A 22,735-nucleotide genomic window follows, 5' to 3' on the forward strand; every position below is an offset into this window, starting at 1 on the left:
GGAGAGTAGAACCCTTAGAGCTTGAATGGCCAAATGAAGACCCCCGTGAGGGAAGACCTACAAGGGAGTGCATGTGTGTGATGCTGGGAATTGATGTATTGCCAGGGGCCAGGTTGGGCTGATTCCAGGCTATCAGTTAAAGTGATGTGATGCCAGGAGAGAACAAGTGTATCAATATCCAGGGAATGGAGGAGGCTGAGAGCTGACTTGGAAACTGAGTGTGACAGTAAGAAGGACATTACAGAGGAGAATACAGAGAAATAAGAAAGACAAAATAAGACATAACGAGGATGAGTTCCAAAACAAATCCATGAGTATGACCTTCCACCCTGTCTCCACATCTCTCATATGCACAGCCTACTTTGCTATGCTTGCTCAGATGTGCTCTTCAACAGCAGACCTCAGCTGGTGTTACAGGCCTAGTTTCAATGTCAGAGGGCCAACATCAATGATACCAGTTGTTCAGGCCCTGCTCTGATGGGCGTCTACGATATTTGTTAACATCAGATCTAAGAGCAAACAAGACACACCCTCCACACTTGGCTCTCATTTCTCCTACCCAGTTTTACCTTCATACGAATCTAATGACTGTAGACCACGGAAGGCTATTGAACAATTTGGGTGAACTTCACTAGAAAGGGGAAGGGCTTCAAATGTTAACTGGTTCCCAGAGGATGCACCGTTTCACTGTACCTACTCGCCAGAAGCTCAGCCCAGCACCGCGCCTTGATTTCCCTTCACAATCAAAATGGCACTTCCCAGAAACCTCCTAGACAAAGAAAATAGCTCAGAGACATCTGCTAGTTACCCCAGGGGAATTATTTCAGAAGCACTTTATCTAGCAACCCCTAGCAATTGTCCCTGGTGGGATTTTATACTCTGGATCCTACTCTCGTATGAGCCAGCACCTCCCCTCTTCTGTTAGGTCAGCTTAGTTCACAGAGCTGCCTCCTCCTAAACCTGATTCACAATTCAAAGTCCTGGACATTCATTAAGCACCTACTGTATACAAAACTGTAGGATAAAGCTGTGGCCAGTGAGGGATATGCCTGAGATAAAAAGATACTTATGGCAGATCATATTTTCCAAAGATGCCTTTATCAATATATCCCATCGCACCTGTTCCCCTTACAATGTGAGTTGATTCTGGTTAAGACTGTGGCCACTACAGAAATGTCACACAATGTCCAAGAGTAAATTATAAAAGGCAATATGGTGTCTGCCCAATTATCTTGGGATGCTTGGAACCCAGCCACCATACTCTGAGAAAGCCAAGCAGCTCCATGGAAAGACCACGTGAAGGTGTTCTAGCCGCAGGGTCACCTGTGGACTTAGCTGAAAGCCAGCATCAAACACCGCACATGTGAGCAACTGAGACTTCATACGATTCCAGCCCTTAATCCCTGCACCACCCCAGCTGATCTCGAGTGTAGCAAAGATGAGGTTTTCCAGCAAAGACCTGTTCAAACTGCAGGTCTGTGGGCAAAATAAATGTCAATTTCAGCCACTAAGTGTTGAGATCATTTGTTACTTAACAGCAGATAACCAGAACAGTATACATAGTATGACTTCAGAATTTACAGTGAATTCAGGGAGACAAGCATGTTCACAGATGCCTCAATCATGTCAAGGTACAACATGTACCTTAATTGATCCATACATAAAAATGAATGTGTATGCATATGCATATCTAGTTTAGGCATAGAAAATTTCTAATACATAAAATTAAAAATAGTTACCTCTGTGGAGTAGTCCTGGGGTGTTAAGGAAGGAAGACTTCTTTTTATTTGTCTCTTCATATGTTCTAATCCTGGTTTTATACACGTACTTACTTCATAACTTCAAAAACAGTTTAAAGTTTCAAAATAATGGTAAAATAAGAGAAAAAAGTCTAAACAAGTCCTATAGGCACCCCATGAGGACTACACGTTAGATACCCCTTGAGAACAGTAGGCAACCAAGTTGTTGGGAAAAGCTGCATTTTATCTCTGTGTCTCAGTTTCACATCTATGTAAAAAATAGTGCCAACCTCATAGGATTTTTGTGGAAATTAAAGTTCTGTAGGACTACCTGACACAATAGTTAGCACTCAATAAAAATTAATAAAAAATATCTAAGAAACCTGGAGCTGCTGAGCACTGGCATGGCATATGAACACAGGGCCCCAAGTGGCAAAATTCGACTGTTACTTTAAGGAGAAATACCTTTTGTTCTCCTTATATCAAAGAATAAAAAGGAGCCAGCATTTTAGATGCAATGGCAAGGGAAGGTGTAATTTGGCTCTGATAACAATGTGATAACTTCTGCAAATGCCACATTGACTTACATTTTCCAAAACACAAAAGACCATGAAATTAAAACCTCCATCCCACTTCCCCAATCTGCTTCTCCTTCTTCAGGGTGTTCACTGGGCGTGACAAGTTGTCTGTGTATTACAGATGACTGTCATCCATAGGTGGCCGAGGAAATTGTGTTTACAATAGTTTTACATCTAATGTTTAGCTTCTCCCTGTATTTTAAGAAACTAGACATTGTCTCAATTATGTAAAAGAATTACCAATTTTTCCATTTGTTTTCTTGTGTAGTTTTCCCACTGAAGTTATTTAGGGTGGGCTAAGTCACTTAAAAGATCGAGTGGGGTGATTCAGCCTTCTTCTCCCCCAAAGTGTTCCATGTTCTAAAAAGTTTGCAAAAACATGATCTAGTTCTAGAAGTATGAATGGTTGGAGTAGTCTAAGGGATAGGGAGAAGTTGAAATTTCCCATGAGACTACATGAGAGAAGACCATAACCATAAGTATTTTCATAATTGACAAGGAGTTATTTTAAGTTTTTTTAGATTTCAGGGTAATGGCATCATCATTCTGCTTGCAAAGTCAAATGAGTAATGATCAGTTCCTCTCTGATTCAGGGACTTCTGTTGCTGCTTCCTGTTTGGTTTAACTCACCCAAGTATCTTAGAAACATGAAATATTGTTTCAGCTTGGTTAGGATATCTGGGCTTGACTTTTTTTTTTCTTACGAACCAGATGTTTTACCCCATGCAAATTTCTGGCATTTCAGGAAAAAATTTTTGTTTTCTTTTCTTCAACTTGAGGATGATTTCACCTACACAAAATATAAGAAAACTCTTTACCTCCACAATTTTTTAGAAGGAAAAACCTTCCAAAAAATAGAGAAATGCTGTGTGGTCAAGAATACTTCGTTTAATTTTATTAATTTAGCCACTTTAAATCCCCTTTGGCATAAAACTCGGTGAGATTAAATAAACCAAGAGAGTGACTAAATAACAAAATCTCTCTGATTCCATCACTGTGCAGTGAATATGAACAAATGTGTATGTGAATTTTAATGAATATGAAGTGGGCTATACAAATTGCATACTTGAAGTTCTTAGTGATACATTGAATTGAATTGTATAAGGGCATGAAGAGTTCCTAATTAACTCTATATGAAGTTCTTGAAAGAGGAAAAAAAATCACCTACAAGAATTCTGTGACAACCCTTATCTGGGACTTTTAAACGCTGGTTTAAATCATCAGCAAACAAGCTGTACATAGGATTTACATAGTCAACTCATGTTGACAAAACATAGTCAGCTCCAGGTCTTCCAGACCATTTCCCCCTCATTTTGGAAAAGGAAACCATCTTCAGATAGCAAGCCAAGGACTCTTTTTGATATCTTTTCTTGTAAGCACCCTTTTATCACAAGTAATTAGCACACAGACTGCTTCAACAGAAAGGCCACTGAGGTTCACATTACTTCAAAACAACAAGAAATACAGCCCCATTAGTCCATAGTCTGGGGCTAACCACAGCTTCTATTCTTAGCCTCCCAGGGTCCATCTTTTACTCCACCACTGAAACCATCTCTTCAATGCTCTGATGAGAAACAACAGGACACCTACTCTAACTTCATTCCCTCTAGGTAAGGAATTCCACACTTTCTTACCTATCTGCCAAAGCACACACACCAGTTCACAGCCTCTTACCTAGGGTAGAGAGTAAAAATTTAAACTTCTATTTTTATGCATTATTTCCTGCTCATTTGCATGGGCCATGTATGCTTGTCAATTTAACGTAGTGTCTACAGCCTGGGATGCAGTGGAGAACTTCAGACGTCTCTAACTTTCCTTCAGTAATGGTATCTGCCCACACAATGGAAGCTTATTAGTACATGAAAACTCTGCTTATTCAGGATCTAAACATCTGGAAAGCTAGAATAAGCAATTCTAATTTTGTAGCAAAGAGAAAAAAAAAGTAAAATTTTTTTGTTGTAATTTTTTTTTTCAAATAATAAAACTTCTACAGCATACCAAAGGGTCATTGTATTGGCAGGGTGAAAAAAAGGGGTTGCTGATGTTAATTTTGATTTGATAATCCAAGAATTTCTCTCCCTGTCCCCAAGAAGGGTGGTTTCAACTACAAAATTTCAGATCATTTTTTGCCAAGAATTAACAGCCCTAAGCCTGTAACGACTGACACCCAGCAGTCAGTACAAACAAAAATGAAACAAAACAGAAAGTCAGCACCTAGTGACTCTTCTGCCTTTGGATGGAGTGGTCAGGCCTGCCTGCTGCTTGCTGACTCTGGAGTCTGACACCCTTGCTTCCCTCCAATGGGCCTGTTTGCCCTCAAGAAGACCCTTTTCTTGCCTTGAAACCTGCAATAACCGTCAAAGCCACAGGGCCCATCTGGCTGTTCCAGTCAAATTGCTGCCAGTGGTCCCCGTAACAGGAAGCACGGCGGCACAGGTTTCCTGAATCAAGAGTACTGAGCACTGTTTGTGCTCAGTGGAATTTTGGTGTTAACAATGGTATATTAAGTTTTATATCTGTTCCGTATGCTGAGAATACTATTCAATAAACTGAAGTTTCTTAAACTCTCTGAACCTCAGTCACCTAAACCACAAAATGAAGATAATAATATTTATTTTTGCAGGGTTGTTATAAAGATGTGAAAAAAAATGCCTAGGACATTGGCTACTATATAGTCACTCAAAAAACAAAACCCTGGCTGGGCACAGTGGCTCACACCTGTAATTCCAGCACTTTGGGAGGCCAAGGCCAGTGGATCACGAGGTCAAGAGTTCGAGAACAGCCTGGCCAATATAGTGAAACCCCGTCTCTACTGAAAATACAAAAAGTAGCCTGCCATGGTGGTGTGCACCTGTATTCCCAGCTACTCGGGAGGCTGAGGTGGGAGAATGGCTTGAACCCAGAAGATGGAGGTTGCAATAAGCCAAGATCGCACCACTGCACTCCAACCTAGGTGACAGAGTGAGACTCCATCTCAAAAAAAAAAAAAAAGAAAAAAAAAAACAACAAAAAACAAAACAAAACCCTTAGTAGTAGTCATTGTAATAGTAGTAGTAGTAGTTAGAAGTAGCAGTAGCATTAATAAAGATATTTGGAATGATATTAGAACAATGATGAGAAGGGGCAAACAAGCTGAGACCCAGCATATCACTGACCAATCAAGCTCTGAAGAACAATTATGGCAAGCATGAGAGTGCTAAAGTTCAAGAAGTTTGAAGGCCAGCACAGTGGCTCACACTTGTAATCCCAGCACTTTGGGAGGCCAAGGTGGGAAGATCCCTTGAGCCCAGGAGTTTGAGACCAGCCTGGGCAACATGGCAAGACCCCATCTCTACAAAAACTAAAAAAAAAAAAAAAATAGCTAGGCATGGTGGCGGGTGCCTGTGGTCTCAGCTGCACAGGAGGCTGAGGAGGGAGGATTGCTTGAGCCTGGGAGGTCAAGGCTGCAGGGAGCCAAGTTTGCACTACTGAACTACTGCTTGGGTGACAGAGTGAGACCCTATCTCAAAATTTAAAATATCAAAAAAAAAATTGAGTCAGTGAAGTCTGCTTCCCAGCAGAGCAGAGATGAATCTACAGAAGGCATCCTGGAGAAATGGCAGCATCACTTCAGCCTTCTCCACCCACATCCTCTCTAATGAGGCTATTCACTAGTGGGGTCCATTCTCAGAGGTCACTCCAGTGGGTCTCAAATCAATCTCCAGAGAAGTTAGACCTGTGGTCAGACCCCAGAAGAGTTCTTCAATCCAGGGAAGCATCTTCAAGATTTTTCTTCATGAAAAAAATCAGTTTTAATACATTTTTCTTTTTAATGTGTGTTAAATAACCCTAAGAATACACCTCAAAAATTTCAGTGATGCCATCATCACAAACAGCAAACAGAGATTAAAGATTTGTATGTCCCCATTGCTTGCCATAGCCTGTCCAAGCTTTGTTTGGATGATTGACTGCTCTGTCACCCTGGCACTCCTGGAATCCCAGTGTATCCTTTGGGGGAGACCTGGAAGCATGAGACCCACAGCTTTAAGCCTTTCTTTTTTGGGTTCTGGATTACTTCTCTGGGGAACTTTCCTTCATCACTCCTTTTAAAGGGTAATCTGAGTGTCCTTCCTGTGGACTGGGTTCCACTACAGCACAGAGGATTTTTCTTAACACTGCATATTTTAATTAGCTCTCTTGTCTGCATTTCCACTAGACCGTAAGCTCTCACATGGTACAGGCTCTTTCCTCTTTTCCACTGTGCATGTCTAGCACCTAGCAGAGTGCCTGGCAATGGTTGGTGCTCTCTCTATATTTGCCATAATTCTGAATGGATGAGTGCTAGAGCTAGAGGTAATGGTGGCAGAGTACATACATCACAGGTTAATGGCAACAGATTCCAAGAGGGAATGGAGGGGTTTATGGGACATGAAGTCAAGTCCCAGGCTAATATAACTCCATGCCTCTAAACAAACTTAGTGACTCCAAAGGTATTTGAGCCTACTTGTAGACATTGCAGTTTTAAATTTGCATGTTACAATTCTGGTTGTGACTTCATACTTAGAAAGCAGCAGCCAAAGTTATAGCTATACTACCGGTAGGTATGTACCACAGAGAGAGATAAACTGGCCCAAGGGACAAGATGTTCCTGTAAACAGGCATTTGCATTTGAAAATGTGGCATTTTGGATACAGTACTTGGTGGCAGCCAAAACTGCCTTCAGAGAGAAAGTATAGATGGAAGAAGAAAGTGAGAGTGGAGGAGTGTGAATACATATGCATCATCTCCTTGGCTCAGCAGAGCACAGCAGCAAAATAATGCATATGCCATGATGATTAATGCTCTGGGACTCAGTCATGCTTCGCAGATCCAACAACCAGCATCTGATACCTTGGGCTGATGGAGAACCCAATGCAATCTCACTAAAACTAAGTGCAAAGAAATGTTCTAGTGGAAAGAAATGTTGTAGTGACAATTCAATGGAAAACACAGTTTTAAGTATATTTTATTTCTGTAAAAGTTTATTGGGCATAAGCAATTACGTTTATGTTTTAACAAAAATATACTGCTATTTCCTAAAAAGAAATTCAGGAAAACAACATTTTTTCCCTCTCGGCCTACATAAGTGATCACTTGCTGCTGGAATGTGAGATTAGGTAGTGGTAGACAGGCTATAGCAAGAGAAGACAGGATCAAGGCCCCAGGGTAATTTGAAGAGGGAGGGAGAAACTGAAAAAATGAACATGAGTGTGTGGACCAGGCATCCATTATGCTGAGAACAAGTATGTAAAGGCCTGACTTCAGAAGGCTTTTTTCAGTACCAAGAAATCCAAGTGAGAACTAAAAAATAGGGACACAAATTCTCCTAACCATAGAGCAGATTCTACAGGCAAGAGATACAAATATCTACCTTCCTGGGAAATAAAGTGTTTGAAGAAAATAATGAGAGCTTCAAACTCCTCTAAGGCATTTTAGAAAGTCTAACTGCAATAAAGGTAAGAAAGTTGGAAACTTCCACATATTTAGACTAAAAAAACAAACTAATAGCTAATAGACAAATTACATCTACTTTTGCTGCCCCCCTCCCCCAAAATTAAAATATTGCATAAATTGGAAAGGTCATGGACTTAAACAAAATAAAGAGAAAATAGAGACTGATTTTGAAGATTTATTATTTTGAAAACATCTTAACCAAAATATTTTAGAGGTTGAAAATGTATGTGGCATCTATAAAAATGTAAATTTGGGCAGAGAACTGGTTTGTTTTAGAAAAACAAAACTCACTTTCATCACAAGACAGAGAAGCTCAGGTCTTTCCTTGCAGCCGTTCTATACACTTCAGGGCTTTGAAGGAGCTGGCCATGAGCACGAATTACTCCAATATTTCTGTTTGCTCTAAACTCCATTCCAACTCTGCCTTCACTTCAGATTTGAGGTCATATCCATGAGCCTCTCACCATTTCTAATGATCTGCCCTTTTTATTTGTCTCTGCATTTCCTGTTGTATTTGTTTCTTTTCCTTATTTAAATACATTTTTCCCATGATTATCTCTCTGTTGTAGATAATTTGTAAAGTAGAGAGGATCCCACTACCACCAAAAATCATCATGAACATTTGTCTTAACCTCCCTAGTCCTTTTTTATTATTGATTTTAACCAGATGAGATAATTATGCATAAATAACTATGTATACTCTCTTACTACATTTAAATAGTGTATCTTAAAACACTATTTTGTTACACTTAAACACTAACACTACCCACTATAATTTTCTTTTATCACTAATAACTAATCACAACATGATTTTAATAGTGATATGACAGTCCATACTATAGCAGAACCATAATTTTCTAGTTTGATAGTAATCTAATTTTATTAAATATTGTTATTTCTAATAGTTCACTCTTAGAAATAATAATGTGATCAAATTTGAACATAAATCTTTGTCCATATAACTATTAGTATAAATCCTTACATAAAAAAATAGTGGTTTAAACCCCATTAAAAAGTAGGCAAAGGACATGAACAGACACTTCTCAAAAGAGGAGATACATGTGGCCAACAAGGATATGAAAAAAAGCTTAATATCACTGATCACTGGAAAAATGCAAATCAAAACCATGATGAGGTACCATCTCGCACCAGTCAGAATGGCTGTTGTTAAAAATTCAAAAAAATAACAGATGCTGGCCAGGTTGCAGAGAAAAGAGAACACTAATACACTGTTGGTGGGAGTGTAAATTAGTTCAACCATTGTGGAAGCAGTATGGCAATTCCTCAAAGAGCTAAAAGCAGAACCACCATTCAACCCGGCAACCCCATTACTGCGTATATACTCAGATGACTATAAATCATTCTACCATAAAGACACACGTATGCGAATGTTCATTGCAGCACTATTAATGATAGCAAAGACATGGAATCAGCCTAAACGCCCCTCAAACGACATCAATGACAGACTGGATAAAGGCAATGTGGTCCATATACACCATGGAATACTATGCAACCATGAAAAAAGAATAAGATCACGTTTTCTGTGGGAACATGAATGGAGCTAGAGGCTATTATCCTTAGCAAACTAATGCAGGAACAGAAAACCAAATACTGCATGTTCTCACTTTTAAATGATAAGAATTTATTAACGCAAAGAAGGAAACAACAGACACTTGGGTCTACTTGAGAGTGGAGATGGGGAGGAGGGAGAGGAGCAGACAAGATAACTATTGAGTACTGGGCTTAAAACCTGGGTGATGAAATAATATGTACAACAAACCCCCATGACACGCGTTTATCTACATAAACGAACCTTCATATGTACCCTCAGAACTAAAAGTCAAAAAAATAGGGGTCTGAAAAATATAACTATTTTTAAATCTCTTAATGGATATTGCTAAATTATTGGCAGAAAGATTGTACATGAAGTTACTGATCTTGCAGAACTCCCAACAGCTTTAATTATTACCAGTTAAAAGTCTTTGATAAAATGTGCCCTGTGGAAAATGCTTACTAATTTTGCTTTATTTTCCATTTTTAAAAATTTGTCTTTCATATTTTACAAAAAAAGAGTATTTTTCATACTTTGCTCATATTTTAAGTACTTCTGCTTTCTCTTTTGTTATTTTCTTCAAATGTATATGAAAATCACAGTTTCTTACATGTGTTAGTTATTTGTCTTCATTTTGTTTATGATATACAGAAATATTTCATTTCATTCATCAGCCTTTCCTCTGTGATTTTCTTAATTGCTTTTATGTTTAGAAAATCATTTTCTATCTAGAGATAGGATAAATATTCATCTATATTTCTTCCAAGTTATTTTGGTTTAACTCTTTATATTTAACTCTTTAATCCACTTGGAATAAAATGGGTAATTATCTTTAAGGGGGGATTGGCTAAACCGGACTTTTCAATCCAAATAACCAATTTCTCCAAATAGCAACCCTTGCTGGGTTGGATAATTTTATAATGAAACTATACCCTAGTTTCTACCTCCAACCTATTTATTTTTGTTACATAAATAGTTGTAATTTTTAACCAGTTTCATGTTGTTTGTATTATTGTGGCTTTTTGCAACCCGGTAGAGTTACTCAGATCTCAACTCTACCCCTTACTAGCTGTCTCACAGTGGGCTAGTTATGGCCTCTCTGTGACTCAGTTTCTTCATCTGTGGAATTGGCATACCAATATTAACTTCCCTCATGAGGTTGCAATGAAGATTAAATGAGTTAGTTGTGCAAAATCTCTTGTGTTACAGAGAAAAGTCTGAGAGACCAAGGCACAGAATGAATGTGTGTAGCTAAATGTGAAAGAATAACATTGTAGGCAAATATCAGTTTGCTGAAGACATTTCCCACAGCTATGCCATGTCCAACTTGCCAGCTCCTGTTTCTCATAACCTGGTTTCATGACTAACCAAAGCTGTGAACACCAAAAACAGTATTCTAAGAAAACAGAATCTCAACTTTCAGAGACTGCTGTTTTTCTAGGCAATAAAGAGTCTCTATAGAGTTGCATCATTCAGAACAATAACGGTGACACATAGTTCTCTGCAACACTGGAAGTAGATTCACGATCAAGGGTAAGCCTTCCAGGAACAGGCAGTCTCTTCTCACCTACCTATGCTGCTCCCTAGTCATCTATCAGTAGCTATGAAAATAAAATGCAGAGAGAAGGTAGAAGGCTCAACTGCATCTATGATGCACTAGACATTTTCTGTCCAAGGGATGGAGTCATAAAACAAAACATTATGTACGGGGCTTAATACCTGGGTGATGAAATAATATGTACAAGACCCTGTGACATGTGTTTACCTATGTGACAAATCTTTACAGGTACCCCAAACCTCAAATAAAAGTTAAAAAAATTTATTCTGTCCCATGCAAAGGTAAAGAAATCTGTCATCTATTCAGAAAGCCAATTTCTCTGCTTTGGTTACCTTTGACTCTAATATTTTTATTATCAATTAATCTTCAATATATTTTATTTTTAGAGCAGTTGTAGGTTCACAACAAAATTAAGTGGAAAGTGCAGAGAGTTCTCATATATCCCCTGCCTCCACATTTGCACAGCCTCCCCTACTATCAGCATTAGGCACCAGAGTGAGACATTTGTTACAGCCCCTCTATGACTCATTTTCCTTACCTGTGAAATGGGCATACCAATATTACTTCCTTCATGATGCTGATATGAAGATATTTAATGAACCTATATAGCCAATCATTTTTACCCAAATACAAGCAATCACTTTTACCCAAATGTAACCCATGTTTACATTAGGTTCACTCATGGTGTTGTATATTCTATGGGTTTTGACAAATGTATAATGATACATCCAGCATTGTGATATCATATAGAATAGTTTCATTGCCCTAAATATCCTGCGTGCTCCACCTTTTTTTTTTTTTTTGAGACAGAGTCTTGCTCTGTCACCCAGGCTGGAGTGCAGTGGCACGATCTGGGCTCACTGCAAGCTCCACCTCCTGGGTTCACGCCATTCTTCTGCCTCAGCCTCCCAGAGTACAGGCGCCCACCACCACGCCTGGCTAATTTTTTGTATTTTTAGTAGAGACGGGGTTTCACCATGTTAGCCAGGATGGTCTTGATCTCCTGACCTCGTGATCTGCCCGCGTTGGCCTCCCAAAGTGCTGGAACTACAGGAGTGAGCCACCTTGCCCGGCCTTGTGCTCCACTTATTTATTGCTTCTTCCCACCCAATCCCTGATCTTTTTACTGTCTTTACAGTTTTGCTTTCACCAGAATGTCATATAATGGGAATCATACAGTATGTAGCATTTCCACATTGGCTTTTCTCACTTAATAATATACATTTAAAGTTCTTCCATGTCTTTTCGTGACTTGATAGCTCATTTCTTTTTAATATTGAATAATATTCCATCATATCAATGTACCACAGTCTCTTTATCTATTTACCAATTGAAGGATGTCTTAGTTGCTTCTAAGTTTTGGCAATTATGAAAAAAGCTGCTATAAACATCCATGTATAGGTTTTTGTGTGGGCTTAAATTTTCAACTTATTTGAGAGAATACCAAGCAGACCAATTCCTGGATTCTATGGTAGGAGTATGTTTAGTTTTACATTAAACTGTGAAGCTGTCTTCCAAAGCAGCTGTACCATTTTGCATTTCCACCAACAATGAATGAGGGTTCCTGTTGCTCTACATTCTCATCAGCATTTGGTGTTGTCAGCGTTTTGGATTTTTGCCACTCCCATAGGCCTATAGTAGTATCCTGTCATTTTAATTTACATTTCCTGGTAGGTAGATCAAGAATAGAAGACTCTACCAATCGCCCCCCTCCCAAACCCCAAGGACTCCAATTTAACAACTATCTACCCACCAAAAAAGCATCTTCATAAGAACCCATAATCAGGTGAGCACTCATAGTACTTGGTTTTAACTTTGTATTGCTGAAAGGGGCACTGAAAAAGTAGAAAAAAAGACATAACCCTTCCCCTCCACCTCCCCACCCCAGCAGCAGTGGTATGGTACAGAAAGCTTGTCCGTGAACTGGGGAAGGGAGAGTGCAGCAATTATGAGGCATTAAACTGAGTGCTGTTGTTATAACAGAAAGGAAAACCAGTCCAAACTTAGCTGATCACCCACCCAAAGAAGGAGCATCAGCTAAGTTCTCACCAGTCCCAGTGGTAAGAACTTGAGTTTCCACAAGCCTCACCACCATGGTCTAAAGTGCTCTGGGGCTCTAAATAAACTCGAAAGGCATTCTAGGTCACAAAGACTACAACTCCTCGGTGAGTCCTAGGGCTAAACTGTGTTCAGAGACAGTCGACTGGAGGGACGTGTGACCTACTGAGACACTGCAGCACCTAAGGCAGGGCTGCTATTAACACTTCCCTAACCCCAGGCTGCATAGCTCACAGCTCCAAAAGAGACCTTTTCCTTCCACTTGAGGAGAGGAGAGGAAAGAGTGAGCATGAATTTGTCTTGCATCTTAGATACCAGCTCAGCCACAGCGGGATAGGACACCAATTGGAATCATGAGGCCCCCTTCCCAGGCCCTAGATCCTAGATGACATTTCCAGACATACCCTGGGCCAGAAGGGAACCCATTGCTTTGAAAGAAAGGACGCTTTCCTGGCAGCATTCATCACCTGCTAAGTGAAGAGCCCTTAGGTCCTGAATAACCAGCAGCAATATGCAGGTACTACATCGAGGGGGATGTAGGGGAGACTCTGAAACCTGTTGGCTTTGGGTGACTCAGCACATTCCCAGCCATGATGGCTATGGGTGAGACTTCTTCTGCTTTTGAAAAAAGTGAAGGGAAAAGCAAAGGGGACTTTGTCATGCACCTTGGCCACAGGGGTGTGAAGCACAAAGCAGGCCTCTTGGGGTCCTCAATTCCAGGACTTGGCTCTTGGATGGCATTTCTGGACCTGCCCTGGGCCAGAAGGGAGCACGCTGCCCTAAAGGGTGAGTCCCAACCCAGGCAGCATTCGCCACAAGCTGACTGAAGAGACTTTGTGCCTTAAGGGAACATTGGTGGTAGTCTGGTAGTACTCCCTGTAGGCCTGTGGTGACGGTGGCCAAGAGGTGAGGCTCCTCTGCCTTTGAAAAGGTGAGAGAAGAGTGAGATGGACTGTATCTTGTAGTTTGAATGCCAGCTCAGCTGCAATATAATAGACTTCTAAGGGTTTTGTCTCTAATCTCTGGCTCCTGGGTGGCACCTCTGGACCTGCCTGGAGCCTGGGGGAACTTGCTGCCCTGAGGGAAAGGACACGGGCCTGGCTGTCTTTGCCATTTGCTTATTGCAGAGAACATAGGCAGTAGCCAGGGAGTGGTTGCAACAGGCCTTGGGTGAAATCCAGTACTGTGCTGGCTTCAGGTCTGACTGAGAACAGTCATAGTGATGATTGCCACAAGGGAGCTTGTATCACTCCACCCCCAGCTTCGGGTGGCTCAGAATAGAAAGAGAGGCTCCATTTGTTTAAGAGAAAGTAAGGGAAGAGAAAAAGAGTCCCTGTCTGATAATACAAAAAATTTTCACAGATCTTGTCTAAGACCATCAAGGCAGTACCTCTACAAGTATGCAATAACCACAGTGTTACTGGGCTTGAGGTGCCTCTTGAAGCAGATACAGCTTAGATCACAACATCCAAGTCCTATCAAATATCTGGAAAGCCTTCCCAAGAAGGACCAGTACAAACACCAGACTGCAAAGACTACAATAAATACCCAGACACAGATGAACATCTACAAGTATCGAGACAACCCAGGAAAACATGACCTCATTAAATGAACCTAATAAGGCACCAGGGACCAGTCTTGGAGAAACAGAGATATGTGACCTTTCAGACAGAAAATTTAAAATAGCTATTTTGAGGAAACTCAAAGAAATTCAAGAGAACACAGGAAAGGAATTCAGAATTCTATCAGATAAATTTAACAAAGAGGTTGAAATAATTTAAAAGAATCAAACAGAAAATCCGGAACTGAAAAATGCAATTGGCATACTAAAAAAATGCATCAGTCTTTTAATAACAGAATTGGCCAAGCAGAAGAAAGAATTAGTGAACTTGAAGACATGCTATTTGTAAAAACACAGTGAAAGGAGACAAAAGAAAAAAGAATAAAAAACAATGAAGCATGCCTACAAGATCTAGAAAATAGCCTTAAAAGGGCAAATCTAAGAGTTACTGGCCTTAAAGAGGAGGTAGAGAAAGAGAGAGGTAGAAAGTTCATTCAAAGGGATAACAGAGAATTTCCCAAACCTAGAGAAAGATATGAATATCCAAATCCAAAAAAGATTATAGAACACCAAGCAGATTTAACCCAAAGAAGACTACCTTGAGGCATTTAATAATTTGCATTTCCTAATGAGATATGATGTTGTGCACCTTTTCATATGCTTATTTGCTATCTTTCGTTCTTCTTATTTGAAGTGTGTTCAAATCTTTTGTGCACTTATTAATTGGGTTGTTTGTGTTCTTATTGTTGAGTTTTACAATTTCTGTGCATATTGTGGATAACAGTCCTTTATCAGATACATCTTTTGTAATTATTTTATCCTTGTCTGTGACTTGCCTTTTCATTCTCTTGACAGCTTCTGTTGCAGATGAGAAGTTTTCAATTTTATATCAATTTTTGTTCCCCAAAGTGCACAAATGTAACAGGCTACTGAGTACAAGTTTTTCTGTTACCCCAAAATTGGCCATTAAGGCCACAATATTAAAATAGAGAAGTTGGAGAACTGAGAACAACTGGAGCTTACCACTTTCTTTAAGGCTTATGAAGACACAACCAGGTAAAGGCTCTGCTGCTCTAAATCATCACCCCAAACTGTACCTTCTCCCTCTCCAGTCAAGTCTGAAAGGAAGACTGAGGTGGGAATGGAGAAGAAGGAAATGATTAGATGTGTAAGGTGGCCTTGGTAGGGGTGGGAAGGGAGTAATGCTTCAGTTTTCTATCTATTCCACCAAGACATGCCTTTCACCACTGAACCAAGTGCTGGGGCTGCCATGAGAACCACTCTTGAAGCCTGGAAGGAGTGCCTATAGGAAGAGAAGTCCAGAATTACATTTCTAGCTTTGACATCTGCACCTGCAGTGGCCTTGCCAATCAAGCCCCTGTACCTACCTGAACTGAGGAGAAAAAAAAGTGACTTAGAAAAGGGAGAGAGCACAGCTTTGGGGCAACCCACATGTGTATCTCCATGGGCCATGTTCCCCCATGAACTTGGGGGAAGTAGCTAGGTTTGTGTTATCTTGACAAATTCTACCCACAAGGATTGGCCATTGAAAGCACATCTCAGCAGCAGGAGCTGGGTAGTGTTCCACATATGAGATATCAATGACTGTGCAGCGGTGAGGTCCCTAAGGGGCTTCTGAAAACTCCCAGGTAGAGACCTCTGCCTCCCAGTCCACATTAACCAGATAAACAGTCAAAATTTTACAGAGGACAAACTTCAGCTGCACTATTAAATGTGAGAGACTTGTCCTTTTTTTTCTTTCCCAAATCACCACAAACTGTGGAACCCTAGAAGAGGCAGGGGAAGATAGTATCCCGAAGGCAGACCACACCCACGTCTTCTATTCCTGACACCTTATATCTGATCTGTGATGCTGGAGGCAATAGCTCTAAATTAGATTGAGATTGAAGCTTTTCTAACACTGAATTGTTATGGTTTTGTTTTTTTTATAGAAGCCTAACCAAAAGATCACAGGATCTGCCCAAGTAAAAGAGAAATTTGACAAAGCTTAAGTAATTGAAAAAAAAAGTTACTTTCATATATATGCCCCAGGGAAATTCAGAATATTCAGCAAACCCATTACTAAAAGTAAACAAAATAATATGATATTACCATTAGGAAGAGAAGTACTTCATTAAAGTGATCACAAGTGAGAAATTAAGGAGTAGGACACTAAACATACACTCCATATTGTATTTTTAATAATAATTAGGAGACTTCAAATCAAAGAGCAAACTATACAAGATTAATAATGATGGCACTCAGTATAGCTGATTTACAGCGTATTATAGTAGTAGTAACATGGGCTACAGAATAAGAAAGACCTGGATTCAGTCAAGTATTCTGATGAATGGCCCTCAATTTGGTTTTATCTGAAGTTTTGTCATGAATTCGATTGAAGCCATAAATTACTGGAAAGGCTATCACAGAACTGTATTTTAACATAATTGAAAGTATTTTCTTCAAACAATTTTGAAATTGTATTTTTTCAACATATTATACCACACATTTTACCCCATATCAATGACACTTTTCATGGGCATTACTTTCTCATCTGAGGAGATGGAAACAATAAATAGATCATATGGACATATATAATAGATTAGTACAATAACTTGATAGTACGGTTTAGATAATTTTTAAAAGCTATGACGATGTCTAATGTCATCAAGAAATATTAATTGAGCAGGAAGAATTTGAGCTAGGCTTTGCAAGACAGGAAAATATTGCTAACTAGAGAAGTTGAAACTTTATATATCAGGCAAAGAGGCAGAGGAAGGAATATATTAGGAACAGGAACCCATAGCATGGCATAAAGATGCTATAAGGCCATCACCCAGCAGATTTTAAAATCTTTTCAAAAATATTGTATTCTATTCTGAAACATAACTATGAAGTAGGTGTTATCATCTTATTTTCACTAATAAAATTAATTGAGACATAAATAATGACTTTTACTAGATCCCTCAGTATAAACACTACATGAAAAGTCAAATCCAGATTATTTGCATTCCTAATTTTATTGTCATTCCATTACATTTTTAAGATTCTGTAATATTAACTTGGAATAAATTGGTGGTGTAATAAAAAATAATTCCATCTAAAAAAAGTCCTGATGTATTTACCACCTCTGTGACCTCTCAGAATCCACATGGGAAATGGCCACAATAATGCCTTCTAACAGGGTTACTGAAAGGATTAATGATGAAATACGACCTAGCAGATGATAGGCACTTGAAAAACAGTTGCTACGGTTGTTAGCATTTTTTTCATCATTTATTCATAATTACCACCTATTAGGGTAATTATTTACTGAAAAGATATCAGTTACATCCAGAGTCATAACAGTACTGGTAAAAATATATTTAAGTGGAAATTTTGGCTTATGGAAAAAAATCATAATTCGGGGTAAACAAAATTCCTCAAAGTAGCCAGCATTTCACAGTAACTTAGGTGCCCTAGTTTATGGACTACTCTGCAGGTAAGAAAAACATAAAGTGATGGGTTTTTTCCCATGCTATATGCCTTATAACATTGTATCAGGACTGGAAGGGCACTCAAAGGGAACATTTAGGCCAAAGGAGGCTACATGATATGCTCAGAGACATCTGATCATACCTCATCTCCATTCATCCTTCATATGTCCCATCTGTTTGTTTGCTGGCTGTTTCTATCATATCATACATTTATGTGCCACCAAATTTCATCTTTGTCATTTAAGGAAGGCACCTAAGATACCAGTATTGGTTCCTCTGCTCTTGGTACTTCATTTCGGGGGAGTACTTGGCCTTACCATCTGGTTCAATACCACCTAACATTGCACTGAATGACCAGACAAGTATTTGACTCATGACAGTCTGTTTGATTTGTGATCCCTGTATCCCCTCCCCTCTTTGACCATTATTCTCTTTATTCATTCTTCCTTCCATGCAGAGTGTGTAGCAAATATGTTGTTGTTGTTGTTGTTGTTGTTTGAGACAGAGTTTTGCTCTTGTTGCCCAAGCTGGAGTGCAATGGCGCTATCTCGGCTCAATGCAACCTCCACCTCCCGGGTTCAAGCGATTCTCCTGCCTCAGCCTCCCGAGTAGCTGGGATTATAGGCATGCGCCACCACACCTGGCTAATTTTTTGTATTTTTAGTAGAAGTGAGGTTTTGCCATGTTAGCCAGGCTGGTCTCGAACTCCTGACCTCAGGTGATCCGCCCACTTGGGCCTCCTAAAGTGCTGAGATTACAGGCGTGAGCCACCACACCTGCCCGGGGGTAGCAAATATGAACCAGTCACAGCATTTGATGCATTTCACTTTGTTCTCTTTAGAAGTTCTCATAATGGTTGTCCTGAGGAAAATCAATTAAACTATTGACTTAAATACCATTGTGGAATCAATTATGACTCCAATTAGCTGTGCCATCTGGGTTGCTCATTACCACTCTTGGAAAAAACTTGTTAGAGTGAGAAAAGTGTGTCTCCTATCCTCATGTTTATTCATTGTTAGGTCTAGAATTTACCTTTAGACACTGGCCCTGCATGCTCAAGATCCCACAGCTAGCCTCCTCTATTGTGATGCCTTGGGTCTGTCTGCCCCAAACCATTTTTCCTGGCCACAGAGGGCCTGTTACTGGCATCCCTCTTCTCTTCCCACTGCAAGAGCTAACAATTACTAATTCATTACGTGTCAGTCACTCTGCTAACCCACTTTGCATGCACGATTTCTTCAAATCCCACGAGGTAGACAATACTGTTCTCCTCTTTCAAAAAGAAAATACTTGAACCTTGGAAAGAGAAAGGTGCCTTTTCCAACGCCACAGTGTGTTCAAACACAAGTCCCTGAGACACAGGCACTACCTCTCCTCCCAGCTGCCCTGAGTCTGTCTCAGAGCCAGGTTCCTGATGTGTTCTGAGCTCATAAACCTGTAATGAGATAAACAAGCTAGAGAAACCCCAGAAATGTTTCTCAAAATTGAGATCCTTCAACACCAGCATCCTTTACAAAATATAGATTCCCAGGGACACACATCCCCCCATCTCATACTTACTGAATCAGAATCACAAGAAGCGAGACCCAGGAACCAGTGCTTGAATACTGTCCGGGGGGGTTACGCGCTTAAAAGTTGAGATCTTCTGCCCTGTGTCTTTCTTACAGGACACCTAAAGTGTACTTAACAAAGTCTTCCCAGAGACAATGCCCTGACTCCTGGTGGTCTAGCCCTAAAATGTAACTCTGATATGATCTGAATTTGACAGAATACTTTGTGAAACACTCAAAGCTCACCGTTTGGCTATTTATTTGATGAAGTTTCAGCTGCCTCTGGCTGAGTGCTGAGCCCTATGTCACAGAAAGCACATAAAAGCAACTAGTTTGCTGATCTTTTCTGTAGCAGCCACAAAAAGAGATACCCTATTCAATCAAAATGTTTGTTGATTATCTGTTCTTTGCAGATAATACAGAGGTGAAAGGACAGGGTTCCTGTCCTGAGAAAGGCTAGAGTGGATACAGATAAGAAAATAATCAATTCTCTCTCTCTCTCTCTCTCTCTCTATTTTTCTCTCTGCCCCTCCCTTCCTCCCTCCCTTTCTTTCTCTTTCACACACACACACTCCCATGAACCAACTCAACCTGTCTTCATCATTAGAATATCACGTTTGAGTTCCAGTGCTTAACCAATGTAAAATTGGCTTTTCACCATCTCCCTCCTTTCTTTTTTCTTAATAAGAACCTTCAACTTCCTAGACCAATCTCTGGTCTCTTCCCTTCTCCTTGTGTTGATGTCACACTCTTGTATTTATTGAACCCTTCCATTATCAAAAATAGATGTCTAAATGTCATAAACTCAACATCTGCCTTGACATAAGATATCCCCATAGCAAATCCACTGATCATGTAAGAAAAAATAAGTGAAACCTAGTATCAACAAGAAGTCCAAAATACTTAGATGACGAGTTAGTCAGCTAACTCATTAAACACTTGAATAAAAAATTTCCAGCAACAATTTCCTCAATATGATATTTATTTGAATATATAACACTGAATTAAAATTTGTTAATTTCTTCCCCTCCCCAAGATCAAAGGAAATAATGAATAATGAAAATCAATCCACACATTTCAAATTCAAACTTACCATAGAAGTCTGGTTGGCAAATCTCAGTCAGTGATTCCTCCTGGTTCCCAAGCCAGAGCATAGGAGGTTTCGTCTACTCTGCTCTAAATGAGTGTACAGCCTCCTGAAAGGCAACAGGTCATTAACATAATGAAAAGGAAATACAGCCTCCCCCTAATTCAGACTGCTCACCTTATCTTCCCTGAAATGAGTTCTCATCCATTTATTTCAGGACATGGACAAACTGTCTAGTATCAAATATTCACAAATAGAGATTGGAAAAAAAAGAAAAATTTAACAATTCCTATGTGATTCTCAAGCTCTGTACAAATAAAAAATTCATCTTATACTGAATCAAGTGACAAAAGAAACAATTTCTTATCTGGAGTTACTCCCAAATAAATGTTGTACTTGTGGCTTTTATGTGAACTCTAAGCTTTCAGAGTTTCAAATGCTACTTACTATAATCTAACTACAAATTCAGCTCCACCTACTTTTGTTTTCAGGTAAATAATGAGTGTATTTTAGTTGGAAGGAGTTTTCCTTCTATATATCTTTTTTTTAAAACAAAACCTAAGCCTTGCTCTTGGTTAACTTCATGTGGTTCAACTAAAGTCAGACTTACCTGAGTTTTTTCGTTGAAGCAGGATAGACATCATTTAGGTTGCCTATCTTCTTAACAGAATGCCATGTTGGCTTTTATCCACGTGACATTTAATTCCAATCTCTAGAAATAATTTGTAGAGACAGCGAATTTGCCACATTTATAGCAATTAACATGAAAAATTTTCCACACGCACGGAAAAGCTCATGATGTGGTCTGGAAAACAAGTCACTTCCAAATTCTGGAAAACTGAAGGTATTCTTGCCTTTAAGGCAAGATCTGCCTCCCATAGTCATTCTAGTTATTCTGAACCTGTAACTGCCTCTCCCTGTTTTATTTTGAGATATTTATCATGTTTGATCAGTTGAAAGTTAACCTGGTGTAACACAAAGGAAAAAAAACTCTTTTGCTTGAATTTGTTCACAAAGGACATCCATTCTTAACAGAAAACGTAGCTTTTGTTTTCCAAATCACATGTGAGTTGTTTAATTATGAAGTTCCTAACAATGATGGCAATTTAAAAAATGGTAACAAATGCATTGGAAACTATTGCAGCCTTGGCTAACCATATGTGAGACAGAACTCCATTATTTGCCATCATCAAATATAAAGAAAATAATGAGGAGAGAAATCATAGCAGTCGAAAATTGTACTCATAAAATAAATCTGGCTTGTCCTATGGGTTCCCACTAACAGAACTATGTAACATTTTGTTGCCAGTTACTAGCCAAGGTTTTGTATTATGTATATGGGCCACATAAAACTGAAAAAACAGCTGCTTCCACATATACCCCCGCTTGCCTATATGACACTTCTATCTCCCCTTCAGGATCTAGCTTGATGTGTCCTCACAGATGAGTGTGTCTGTCCAATAGTTCCTTCCACGGGTGGCCAAGCATCTGCATCCTTCTAAACACCAATCCCTGTAAGAATCATTAGTATCGACCCAAGTTTCATTTCTCCTCGGTGGCCTTAAAGAAATCTTTCCGATGTTTGCTGTGTCCCTACCTGTCCTGTAGTGCTGGAGCTGGCTGGAGAGAGGCAGTAAAGGCCGTGAGGCTGCCCTGTGGGGGATATTGGCCCTGCACAGAGCTGGGGGAGGGCACAGTGCTGGCAGCTGGAGGAAGAGGAGGAGGAGGAATTTGTGTGCCACTGCAAACAATACACAGTGCCAACAAAAACACCATCCCTTTTCCCAAGAAGTTCAAAGCACTTTGCAAACATTAACTTATGAGCCCACATAGTCACGAAGCAATTATTACTTTATTACACCCTTAAGATAACCACTGCAAGCAAAGTGACTAGAAAAAAAAATGCATTCATTGTTTCATTATTCCTCAGCTATTTACTGAATGCCTACTATGTGCTGGGCACTGGAGGTGGAGGAGCTCCTATGGGCTCTCACGCTACTCCATGCTCTTTTGGCAACCCAGTTAGGGGCACTAAGCACCTGGCTACACTAGCTATTATGTTTATTTACACTTTATTTTTGCCCAAATTGTTTAATGGAATGTG

The 22,735-nt window shown here is 39.6% G+C and overlaps 1 long non-coding RNA gene across 1 annotated transcript; it reads right to left on the reverse strand.

Moving 5' to 3' along the window:
* Positions 1–20,637: 20,637 nt before the first annotated feature.
* LOC129031710 (uncharacterized) lies at positions 20,638–22,279 on the reverse strand. Its single transcript, XR_008501099.1, has 3 exons — positions 22,229–22,279; positions 21,242–21,343; positions 20,638–20,740 (listed from the first exon to the last, which is right to left on the reverse strand). It is a non-coding gene; the product is annotated as an uncharacterized LOC129031710 (long non-coding RNA).
* Positions 22,280–22,735: the final 456 nt, after the last annotated feature.

Source organism: Pongo pygmaeus, chromosome 11, assembly GCF_028885625.2.
Source record: "Pongo pygmaeus isolate AG05252 chromosome 11, NHGRI_mPonPyg2-v2.0_pri, whole genome shotgun sequence".
Classification (NCBI taxonomy): domain Eukaryota; kingdom Metazoa; phylum Chordata; class Mammalia; order Primates; family Hominidae; genus Pongo; species Pongo pygmaeus.